At 42.5% G+C, this 13,136-nt stretch overlaps 1 non-coding gene across 1 annotated transcript; it reads right to left on the reverse strand.

The window, feature by feature from the left end:
• Positions 1 to 12,817: 12,817 nt before the first annotated feature.
• Trnaw-cca lies at positions 12,818 to 12,889 on the reverse strand. Its single transcript has one exon. It is a non-coding gene; the product is annotated as a tRNA-Trp (tRNA).
• Positions 12,890 to 13,136: the final 247 nt, after the last annotated feature.

A 13,136-nucleotide genomic window follows, 5' to 3' on the forward strand; every position in this document is an offset into this window, starting at 1 on the left:
CGGAAAAACCTGGTGCCGTAGAGCGAAGCTAGAGCTAGCGTTATTGCGTATGTTGGTGTGTTTGAGGGACCTCCCGCTACAGAGGACTTGCATGCGCACAGTTACCAACGTAAAGAAGACTTTGTCTGGGGGAAGGGGGGGGGGGGGGTGCAATCATTTCAAGATTTGTCCGCAACGTGAAAAGTTGGTAACACTTTACGGTCTTGCCTTGGTCGAAACACACGCCTGCACTCATGCGTTTCGACTGTGAAGGGAGTGCTAACGCACTTGGCTTGTAGAGCACGGACGAAGAGCCGAGCTTGTGTAAAGTTACGTCTGTGTGTCTTTTTTTTTTTTTTTCTGTTTTTGTTTTGGCGGCGTTTCTTGCGTCCGGTACTCGAGTCGGTGAGCTTCGCCAGTGTATGCTATTGCAATGAACCCATTAGTGGTCATAGTGTTTTGTTTGTTGATTTACTTTGCTTGGTTGCCAGGGAAACATCAGAAAATAGGAAAGAAAACGAGGTGTGACAGCTTTGGCCACAATACGTTTTTATTAGGTATTTTGCTAATATGTCTTGACCAGAAGCGTAACTTAACGTGTTTTAACGCAAACTATGTAATGTTGGCCAGACTGCAAGCGAGCTCGTTGCTTCCTGCTCAAGTACAAGAAATGTAAAAAAAAAGACACACAATTTAAAATCTGTTTCATTTATTTTATAGCTATTCGATTATTTTCTACTGCAGCCTCGGGTTAAAATGGCACAAATGTTGGGTTTGCCGAGAATTTATTCATGTGTGTTTGCTTTGTGGTTGATTTATACGTTACCCAGAGTGCTGTTTTATGCAAATACATTCAGGTGAACAAAATAAAGCTATGTATAAACTTAATCCACAATAGCTATAGGACATTCAGTAGACGGCACACGGCCCTACGTTTATTTCAATAATAGGTTTGTATAACACACACGCAAAAAAAGAAAGACTTACGTAGCCTTGAGACTCCGAAGATTAATTATAAGTATAGATCGCCAGCCTCAGTTCTGGGTCGCAACTACCTCTTAAGAGAAACAAGAAAGATAATTATATATCGCCTTTCATGGTGTGTTTTATGAAACACGATGCTCCACTCAGTGTATTACATATTTAAGTTTCATTTTTACAACATATAGTCTAATACTGCTGCAAAATTTGTTTTATGCACGAATGGATCGTTTAGAATAGATATATCTCAGATATAGAATCGCACATCTAACATTCTCCAGTTATTGTTTTGCACGCATATATGTATCGTGCAGTATATTTACCGGCAGAAGTATGCCCAACTAGCTTGACATACCTTGTAGAAACAAAGAATCAACATGAGACTCACTGAGCAATGGGACATAAAGATTAATTTTGAAAATGAATCTTTTAGAAGCCTTAGGTAGAAGCCGAAATTTGGTTAATAAATTATACAACCCTGTTTCAGCGGCACTTCAAAGGCCTTCAGAGTCAGACCGAGGGCTTTTAGAGAGCTGGCTAACCTGCGTATTCCGAGGGGCACACGCAAATTCGAGAGTGCGAGCTGATTCTCCAATTCTATTAAAAGATTTTGATTGAAGGCCTTTGAAATGTCGATGAAACAGGGATATATTATCTTCTTGTCGAAACGACCCGTATTAATCTGGAATATACACGAGGACACTTTTGAAGTTTGTATCAACTTTGACAAGCTCTCATTTTTTTATCAATACATTTTATCGAGACCTATAGTCACAATTTTTCTCCGCTCGACTACAGGCCCGAGGGTTTTTCGAGTAGCTCAGCTTCACTGGTCAAGAGGCTCACAAAAATAATAACAAGAAAAAGACATTCACCCTCAATCACGCACGCCGTGTCATCCTCTTTAAGGTCAATCGGGGACAATACTAACTGGCACGCACGAATAAACCAACAAAGCTATATCGATTCCGAAACCCATTCCGGCAAGCTCACCGACAATCCGGATGCGTCCTCCCCTTTGCCACCACAACAAACACGTTGCTGTGTTCGTTCACCAACGCACGGACGGGCGAGGCTAGAAATTCTCCTCTGATGGAGTGGTGCACCGAGCGACCGAGCCCAAAGGGCAGTCCCACAGGCGCCTGGGGCAAACTACTTTTAATTGAGACCGATTTATTTTGGCACTTCTTTCCGCTCGGCTGCGTTCTCTACTATGCCTTAGGATGTTTATTGATCGGAATCCACTTGAGCGTCCGTGGAATTCGAATTCGGTTTTCCCCCCACCTTCTCTCTCTTCCTCATCCTCCCTTTCTGGTTCGGCTCTGAAAGGTACACGACAAGGATTTAAGACCCGGGCGAATGAAACGGAAGATTCAATCGTTTTTGAGGGGAATTGGGGGAGGGGGGGGGGGATAGGGATGGGGAATTGGGCGGGCACGTATGAGATCTTACTCCTGGGCTTTCGTTTAATTTGTTTTGTTTCTTTTTTTTATTATTATGAAGCAGCTATTTACGGGCTGTCCCTCTATTACTGCTCACCCGAATGAGGAGTGGTGAGGAGGATACATGGGAAGGAAGACATCCCTAGAACCACCTCTCCCTCCTTTTTTTTTCCTCGTCCCCCATCGCACGAGGACAACGTTCCATTTGCACGCTGGGACCGAGTCATCAATTCTACCGTAATTACAGCGACACGAGTTGAGATAAAGGATGGTGTCGGTGTAGACCGACTGGCTGTCCCCTATTGCTTCTCGCCCCTTGGCGTTTCGGTTCGGCGGGGATGGCGGGGGAGGGGGAGTTGTGTCCATCCCCGTGGGGAAACGAAGCGATTCGGTTGGGGTGACTCCGAGCATTCCATGCGACTTGCTTTCGAATGACTTTAACTCTCGGTGGTGGCTTCTGCAACCTTTTCAACGGCGCATTTTTATTCATCGGCTTTGCCTAGAGTAGTTTTACTTAATACTCAGATAATATTACGGCTTTGGAACATACCTTTAACGCTGTGTAATTCTAAAAAAAAAGGGTCATGACAAAATCCGAGATACTGTGAGTGTTGCGAAACCAACAGAAGTGGACTTATGTCGGAAGGCTGGTTTGGGGGTTTACTTGGCGAGACTGAAATTATTTGACGGACACAGTTCTTTTTCTTGGCGAGTTTAGCGGCCGAAAGTTTGTTAAATGAAACTCACTTGTAATGATATACAAGTGTCAGTTGGTACTTTGTTTTCTTGTACCTAGTTTGATAAGACTTCGAAATTGTACTGAAATACTGTTTTTGTTTTGCCTGGATGATTTAAATCTACACTTAGATTCATTTGAATGTAGGTTAAAATATGTTTGCAAATGGGCCCTCATAATGGTGCATGAATGTACATTGTTATGTGTGAATTATATCTAAAACGGTTATGATATCATTTGCTGTATTGGCGTACAATTGTTGTTTCTTATTATACGCTCTCTAACAGCCTTTACTTTCAGTTTATATTAAATTAAAGGGGTGCAGGGTTCAGAAAGCGTGTCAATGCAGATCATTCCTTAATATCTTTGGAAGGGGTAATCATTTAATTTAGTTTAGCTTGAAACCATAACCTGATTACTGGAACCATAACCATAACCTGTTAAAGGAATAACCATAACCATAACCTGTTAAAGGAATGAAAGTAAAACATGTGGTTTCATAAATCAACATATTTCATAGCATTTATTCACGCGTAAAGCGGAAACCCTAAAAATTAACAGCAATATTGGACATTATATATTTTTTTCTCCTTTGAATAAAATATAAAACATGCAGTACAGTTGCATTCCTGATACTTCCTGTCATTCTACTACTTGAAACAATGATAAGATAAACTCAATACAGCCAGTTTCGTTCCATCCTTTGCAATGTTTAGATATCTCGCGCAGGAGGACGAACCAAAAGATGCAGAAACAGGTCACGTAATCCTCTTGCAGCTCGGCTCGTGGACGACAACAGATCCCCAAACCAACTCCGGTCGTGGCTTTCCGCTGGTGCTCAGGCGCTCATCTAACTTTGAACGCCATCCAAACGCTTCCGAGCAAATGACCCACTGCTACTCCGTGAGTGAGGAACCATGGCAACGCGCGAGCAATTAGGCAACGCCTTAAGTCCGACTCAATTAGAGGTCGGGGTCGTTTCAACTCAATATGCCACGTGACGCAAAATGGTCCCCCGAAAACACCGGTCGCAGGGTGCCCCGCACCTTCGCGCAACCGCAGGACTGGGATTCTCGGCTGCCAAATATCTCCGCAGCTGCTCGTGTATTCAGTAATGCGCGCGCTCTGCTGGTGTGTCTCGATGAGTCCCCGTACAATGCAGGCCATCGGAATGTGCTCAGAGCGTTATACGAGGCGCTTCCCGTAGCCCGGGAGAGAAATATGTCATCCTCGGAGCTCTGCTGATACGAGGTGATTACGGAGAGGGGAGGGCGAGGGGGAAGTCTTGGCTGACGCCCTTTGTCGAAGCGTGCCGCCGCATATGATCTGTCGGACACCGCCGCTTGCTGGAGCTACGCGTTGGGGATCGACGGGAGCCCGAAAGAGGGAGAGAATCTTCCCGGTTTCTGCGCGCGGAAAGTCCTTTAATGTCATCCCCTCCCAGGGATAGACGGTGCCCCTTGCCGCGGAAGCAGCAAGAGAAGGGAGACGGAACGCTTGAATGAGCTGTGCGCTTTCGTCGGACGGAGCGGCTACTTCCGATATAGGGTCGCTTCGGTAAAAGGTGCTGCCACATGGCGTATTGTATTTCTAACGCTAGTTAGTGTTGCACTCTATACTCTGTTTCGCAAAAGTTTGATCGCCGCATCCGATGTAACGATCTGATGAGGCCAATAAAGAACCACCAAAAATGCATCGTCATAACGCTTGTCGTCTTTGTGCGTTTTATTTTTTGTTACTGGCTAAATCAATTACGCACAAAAAAAAAAGCGCCGGATCATGGTGCAATTTTTGTGCGCTTTTGGTTTAGCCGGTGATGGCAAATCAACGACCGTAGACGGGCATAGAACGATAAACTGGTATCCCGTTCACCAAACAAACGTGAACCCTGCCCCCCCCCCCCCCCCCCCCCCCCCCCCCCCCGGCTCAGGTACGTGACCGTATCGAATCCTGAGGCTTTTACGCAAAACTGAGCCGAAATATGTATTGCAATCACTATAAAAAGAAAACAAAAAAACACGATATTGTGAGTGAAAGTTGGTACCGTTGGTTCGACATCAGCGAGCTGTTCGTCTAACTCAAGTTTGGGGGTGTCGTACACGGGACAAAGGTGTAAATATACCCTTTTCTTCTGAGAGTGTGTTAGCCCTACATATCAGTGTGTAGCTCGAGTAGGAACCCAAACTACAGCACCGCGGCTGAAGGTATCTAGCGAAGCTGCCCTAGTTTTTGTCATAAAAGCATATTTTGAATTTAAAAACAAACGAAACATAACTTACCTCGTCGGTACTGTTTTTAAAGTACAATAGACAATTATCTGTGCGTGGTACTACGTTAAAATCTAGACGTAAAACTCTCAGGTCAAGTGTCTAGTAGTCAAAAATGCGCAACATGGCGGCGGCCTAGTGGGGGTCACTTTCAGCTGGCAGTCTATCGCACTCACTTCTCTCTACCTCGTTGTAAGATACGCACTAAGACAATTTGCCCCGTGATGATGCACTTCTGATGTCATTCGATTTCCTCCACTGAATCGTAGCGTTGGTTGCAGGTCGGACATAAGGCGAAACGGATTATAGATGTTTGTTTTGGCGAATTCCAGTGGTCGTTTTGGAGCGCGCCTGGATCAGTAAACCCCATCCGAGACGGAGCACGCGATCCGAACGGAGTCGCTTAATCATGGTGTGAAATGTGTGTTACGGTAAACGATCTGCACCAGCGTAAGCCCACTTGCGTCTTCATCGGATTACTCATCAACGGTGTCCGAGAACGTCTCGATTTTCGGCCTCTTACGCGAAGGTCCGAAAAGGGATCGAATTCGTGCGGACCACACGAGCTATATTCGTTGTCACTGCTATTCGAGCCGCTGCTGCTGTAGGAGCTGCTCGAACAACTTGAAGACGAAATGTCATCAAACAGCAGCAGCAGTAAAGGCGGGCGGCACTTCGCGCACGGCCTTTGCGAGTTCTGCCGAGGCCAGATGCCCGGCGAGAAAGGAAGTCACTGTGCGCGTTGAGGGCTGGCCAGGGTGGTCTCCGGTCGAATCCTTCGAAATTGGCGGAACGACTTTTCTGCGATCCGGATCCAGATCTGCAGTGGGAGCCAATCTGAAACGAAAAGTGAAACACGTTCATCTCAAATCCGATGGCCCAGTGAAATAGTCACGCCCCAGAAAAGTTGATCCGGGCGCGCTCCAAGACGACCAGTGGAATACGCCATTAGAAACACTGGTGGAAACCGGTGGCACCTCTTCAGTCCTAATAAAAGCTTACCTCTCCGCTGTGGCTTAGTTTCGGCGGAACAGTAGCTGAGTTATATATTTTATAAACAGCCCGATATGTCTATAAAGCGTACTGTCAATTCCGAATTTCGCCAATTTTAAGGTGCATTTCTTTATAGCGATACAAGGAAGCCGACAACGTGTTTTCGATTTTGTGCGCCTAACACGGCCATAAAATTAAACCCTCCAGGAATGTTCCTCAAGTGACGTTATTATCAACTCTTCGGAGTTCGAACTCATTTTCACTGAATAGGCAGAGGGCTCTCGACCTAAACAGACGTGGCATATATTTTACTAGAAGTGTACCATTTTCTACGAATTCGGTCACAAGTCACTATTTTTGTTGTGTTTTTTATACATCGGAACACCTGTCAAGCCTCTAGATGTCGTTTTGAGTGACAGCTGGGGCACAAACCCAGTTGTATCAATGAATTTTTTTTCCTCGCTCCACGATAAGTCCGGGACATACAACCTACGCAAACAGGCTGTAGCCTAGAAGACACTCGGTTCATTCTCACGAGGACCGGATAGAGTTACTGCACAGCCAATGGAAGCTGTAATCATTGAACGACACGTGGGTTTCAAGAAAACAAGACGTCATACAATCATGATAAACACAAAACAAAAAGTTTAAAAGAATTCTCACCACACAGAAGCTTCTAAATCTTAAGGTCTTTATCTTTTACCATTTAGCTGGAATGATTGTATCTCTAGATATTCATAAAAGAAACGACGCTACGAAGTCAACTGTTTGTTGTCGAGCTCAGCCTATTTCGTGAGTTTCTCTATTCCTTCCTTAATATTTCTGTGAAAATATCTTTCCCTCTACATTGTCTTGTTTGTTTGTTTCTTTTTAGCAACTTAGGGAAATATTCAACTCGAAATTGCTCCTTACAGCGACTATTTTATACAAATTCATGTAAACTTCAATCAGGTATTGTAGTAACATAAATTATTGGCACGTGTAAGAGCTTTTATAAACCTTAAATATAAGTGAAGTGTCTTCTTGAAAGTATGTTCCCGCTTATAGTTTTCTAGTCTTATGTATCTAACCATTTATTTTTAATTGGTTGCATTGCTTCTTGGTTTTAGAAATAGGTAGTACGTTTAGCGTCCGGTTATTTATCGGTACTACACTAAGCTTCTTGTCAGCTTTGTGTAAAAGACGTAGCATTTAACTGACCTAAAAAGTACTTCTTTCAGGTCAAAACTCCTATGATCTTATCGATTTTAATGCGATAGATTAACCCAAACCACGCTTATTTATATACTACGCTGTAAAACACGTCATATAGATGCAGAGCTTTGTTTTCTCTTTTACAGTGATCATGAAGCTGCTTTCCCATATCATGCTCCTAGGCATCACGGTATGTTTATGTGAGTGACTTTTGCAAGAATTCAGAATCCTGGCATAAGCATCAAACATTCACCGCTTACAATCGAAAGAAAAACCACTTATGTGTTATTTTTTTACGTTTCAGATGCATCGCTCGCGTAAGTATCAGGTTTTCTACGCAAAAACACCGCTCACGTTTAACGACAGTCCTAACAAATATTTTATTTCCCAGAATAATCGAGGCGAGAGCAGAAAATGGTAAATATATTTCTTCCCAAATGAAACAGTATTTTCTTTCTACGTGCGTACATCTTTATTCGTCGAATTGTGGTATATCTCTTTTTCGTCTGTGGATTAATTTCTCATAAAAGTTCTTTGATAAAAGTATAATCACAAAACACCTAGCCTGTATCGACGGAATTCAACTGTCCATAAAATAACAGTTCCCTCATTATATGTTCTTGTGGTTGATTATTACCTTCTAGACATTACAGTCCGTCTTTCCATGTGTTTTCTCGCACCGCTCACAAATATAAATCTTTTTATTGATTGCATATAGTTCTGGTGTACTGCGTGTGGTGCAAATTTCGAGGATAAAAATTTGCCTTACTAAAATACAAACACTTTAATTATCAATGCGATATTTTGAAGTAAAACATTATTTAGGTACCAACCTTATAGCGAGTCAAGAGATTTCCAAATACCTTACGCATTTTTCACAAACTCGTGGAGATGTTATGTTAACCCACCGCACTTACTGAGGCGTAGGAGTAGGATCATCCTTATCATACACTGCAGTAAATACAAGGTGGTCCAGTAATTTACCTCTAAAAAATGAGCGACAATGTTTGAAAATAAAGAGAAAGCCGGCCTTACTGCAGCGATTCAAATATGCAACAATTCCCAATCTGAGAAAAAAAAAAAAAAAAAAACACGATACAAATGACAGAATAACTTAATATTCCTCACATTCCTCTTCGGTCTAGCGCCAGAGTACCAAGCACTGCAAGACTGGTCCGCTGACCATGATCGTCTCGGATCGTGGCTTCCCCGAAATCGGTGGACGATCTTGTACGACCATGAGATCGAAGCTTCAGCCCAGAAGAGGAGGACCCCAAAGGAAGCTGTCCATGCACTAGCCGAGGAAGTTAAAAGATTCGGCAGCTTCCACGTGGCGGATGAAGCTCCGGTTGCCGAAGACGGAAAGACCGCGTACGGCCTCAAGGAAAAGCTTCAAAATTGGGCAAAGAGAATAGTGGAAGGAGCAATTCAACCTGGGAGACGTTGAGAAGCACAAAAAAAGGAAGAACCCGCAGCCCCGTTTTTTTAAAATTATTATTAAAGTTATAAAATAAGAAAATGCGAGAATCGTTTCTACTAGCTTTTGGGGGAATTAAGTATAATAAGCTATTTGATGGAGGGTTTCGCGGGTACGCTTACATGTCTGGTGTATTTTAATCTTTATTTGGGAGAACGTGAAAATTTACTGGATTTTATTCCAGTTTGAGTTATCACTTTTGGTATAGAAACATCTGGGGAGGATAGTTGTCTTGTTCATCATATGTAACTGGAGAGCCTGTAATCCCAGCGTATGAAATGGGGAAATAATGAGGTACATTATTATTTCCCATGTAAAGGGTGCGTATTTAAATACCGGTGGACGTCTCATAGTTCGGGGAACTAGGCTTTGAATCTTGTGTCATTTAGTAATTTATATTTAAGCGGTAGAAATGTTCATAATTTAAAATGTAACGCAAAAGTAACGTGCGTTACTTTATATCGGTAACGGTGACAATAACGCGTCCCTTTTACTCTGAGGGGATGTAGGTCGGTAATATATTTATTTTATTTGCAAGTAATGAGTAACGTATTTCTTTACAATTTTTCGGTAACGCCAACAACAATTGAGAGAAGAGAGCGAGGGCATTAAAGGTGGAGCACACTTAATATACGGCTTTGTACTTTTTATTTAGTTATTTATTTAAAAACCCTCCCGGCCAACTGCACTACTGGGGAAGGTGGGACGTAAAAAAAGTATAATTAAATAAACGTAACTTTAAAGGCCAATGTATGTCAAGACTTGGAACCGTAGATTAGATTAACAACAGCATAGTTGAGCAAGAGATCGGGATGGGTTTTTGCGGCTATTATGGTGGCGGGAACGTGAGTCTTCAGCCAGATTTGTTTAAACACCAAGCAATTAAAGATTGGACACAGGTTCCTAATAAAACAATAGCTTCAAGTCATTTTTTGCTTGTTTTGTTTCGTGATAAGGTTAGCGAGAGTTCAAACAGGTGCTCAGAATTATCAGAATTACTTGGAGAATATGGGTTGTGATGAACATATGTTGTCGTCTGTTAGCGCGAAAGTTGTATAACACGATGACGCCGTTTGCTTTCGTTCCCTTATAACGTTGATTAAGTTACGTTGCCGATGAGCTAGTATTCGTACTCAACCACCACCGCGTTGAATGACCAAGGCCTTAGAACGACCTCCTCTTCCACTATCGAACGTCATCACAATTTAACGGCGCCAACTCTGACATTGAACCCGAACACGATGTCGAGCGTACTTAGACACGCGCTGAACGCGCGCTGATTGCACATGAGGCCCAACAAAACGCCGACGCAGCGCTTCTGTCGGCTTTTTCTCCGCTCAGTCTTAGTCTGATGAAGTGAACAAAATCTAGTGCGCAGGATTTGATAGAGTAAGAGATTATCCATACAACAGCTGTGACGGACGACGCGGTTACCCGCATGCCGCCGCTCCCTTTTATGGCACAGCGTAGCAGTAAGAAGTCCCAGACGCGACATGAAGAAGGCTACAAAAGGTATGCGGACCGAGTGCATAATAAAACACGGTCGCATGATTCGATCGGCGTGCTTAGGAGTGCTGGCTTTCCGGAAGGCCGCACAATGGGGAGCCAGTGGAAGCGCAATCATTCGCACTTTGCCGCCTCGATGAATGCGAGAGATGGTGTGCCACAGACGCCGCACACTACGAGTTGATCGATACAGGATAGAGTCGCATCTGTATGGCATTATCGGGTTGAGCCTCTGTCAGAGGGAGATTGTTTGCTATACGTTCTTTTGTCGAACATGACCTGCGGTGTTCGGTTATACGAAGCAGAATTTTTTTTTTTGTTCCTCTATATATCTGCGCTTCTGAATCTCCGTAATAAAACAAATATAGTGATTAAATCAAGCACTAAGGGCTTCGATATTAGACACTATCAATAAGCTGTTCTTCACACGCTCTGGCAGATTGCCGTTCGAAAATCTCCGCCTGTCATATATATATATATATATATATATATATATATATATATATATATATATATATATATATATATATATCATCCCGCTTTTTAAACTTAACAGATTTTTGTAAAGAAAGCCATGAAAGTTACACTAATGCGGTTTGTGCCGGTGAGTTATACGGCCGGGGGGACATAGTGTAGGGGGCTAATCGTAACGATCAGTCGGCTAATTAATTTAAATTCGTTAATTAACTTTCTAGTTAATTAAAACAGACCTATGGTTTCAATTAGAAACTTGCTCAGCGTCAAAGAAAACCACTGAATCAACTCTTGTAGCAGGGGCAAGCCTAGCGGTTGCGATAAGATGCCCGCGCAATTGGTCCGTCTATTATCAAAGCCTCAGCCTTCTACCTGCTCCACGAATGGTATGTTTAGCGCACTGCTACGCTTCTCACGGGATCAGACTTTCTAAAAAGTTCTGATTTAGTGGTTTTAAATGACGCTCAGCAAGTTCCTAATTGGAATCATATATATATTGTCACGAATGAAATAGTTAATTATTGTTTTTTAATTAATCATAGCACTGATTATTTAGTATCAGGCATTTTCTGACGTCCGCCACCATGTGGAATCCGGTCCCGAAAAAAATTATTTTTTTACCTGGAATTGGCTAATTTTAGGAATATTCGTCAGACTTCGCTGAGACACCTAAAACCACGGTAGACAGCACGAATTCCAATTTTAAGTACATCATTCACGGATACTTCAACTGTGGCACAAGTAATATGATATTCCTTCTAACATATGGCACCTCCGGTAAGCAGTACGTTGGTAGAACTGCTTACCTGCTGTAAGCAGTACGGCCAGACCAGCACATATTTTCGATTGAGATGTAACAATCACAGAGGACGTGGGCGTTTATAGATAAGATGGAACAATCATGTCCGGTGACCATTTTTAATGTTGATAAAAAATATTTTGCTATTTACATGCCCAAAAAAATAAAACCAAGTATTTAAAAAAAAATTCTTTGCAAAAGCAATTTGTAAGCAATAGCACCCTCTCAGTGACGTGCGTGTTTTGCGTATGTCGCGATGTTGGCATTTTCGGCGGCTTCCCCCCAAACAACTGTTCTGGCTACGGGTCTAGAAATATTTATTGACAAATTAGGCATAGGAAGGATTGACAAAAAGTATTAATCACCGACTTTTAGGGTCGTTAATATAAAAAAACTAAATCGCAAATACGGCACATTGCCCAATAATGCCCAGGGTTAAATATTTTTCTCCTTACCTTGCCAGAGTGTTGCTCAGTATATAGTTCATCTGCACATGAAATATTGTTGTCCTGCTTAGCTGGAGAAGTTTACAAGAACTGCTCACACAGGGGCATTTAAGTATAAATGTGTATTATTTTGAAAATCACTTTTAAAAAAAGGCCGTCTTCAATATTCTCTAAACATTCCGAAAGTAACGTTTACAATATGTAGTAACAAAATCTGCAAAAATATAATGCTATATTTCTGTGGCAAATCATAAAGCGGGAAGGCTAAATTGACGCTAACGCGGTATGCATATATTAAGCGTTCACATACTCATTTATATATGAAGAAGTAGAAGGTATGATGAGACATAACGGTGACATTTTGAGAAACCTAGCTTGGAAAGTAAAATGTATAGAGGTATGGTTACTAAAAATATGTATAATATGACCATACACAGGAGTGAATCGCACATCGCATGTCGTTAAAATATTTATCCAAACCCTACAAAACAATAAAGATGCTTTTAAAAAAAAAAGGTGTTCATGACCCGGACGTGATTCGAACACGCAACCTTCTGATCTGGAGTCAGACGCGCTACCGTTGCGCCACCAGGCCACACGTATATGCGATCTTCCGATGATGGAAGGCGTCGGAGGCTGCTGTGGGTGAGTACACCGGACTCACCCGCACCAGTAACTGTTTATTTTCTTCATTATTCAGAGATTACCCCGTAGTGCCCGAGGGCGTTAAAGGGAGGGGGATTACAATGCTGAAAAAACACATCTTCATATTCATTGCACACTTTCAGCTCCGAAAGCCCATTCCACTCTCTTATCGTTTTAACAAAAAAAGAGTTGGCGTA

This window comes from Ixodes scapularis, unplaced genomic scaffold (assembly GCF_016920785.2).
Source record: "Ixodes scapularis isolate PalLabHiFi unplaced genomic scaffold, ASM1692078v2 PGA_scaffold5__190_contigs__length_132052651, whole genome shotgun sequence".
NCBI classification, from domain to species: domain Eukaryota; kingdom Metazoa; phylum Arthropoda; class Arachnida; order Ixodida; family Ixodidae; genus Ixodes; species Ixodes scapularis.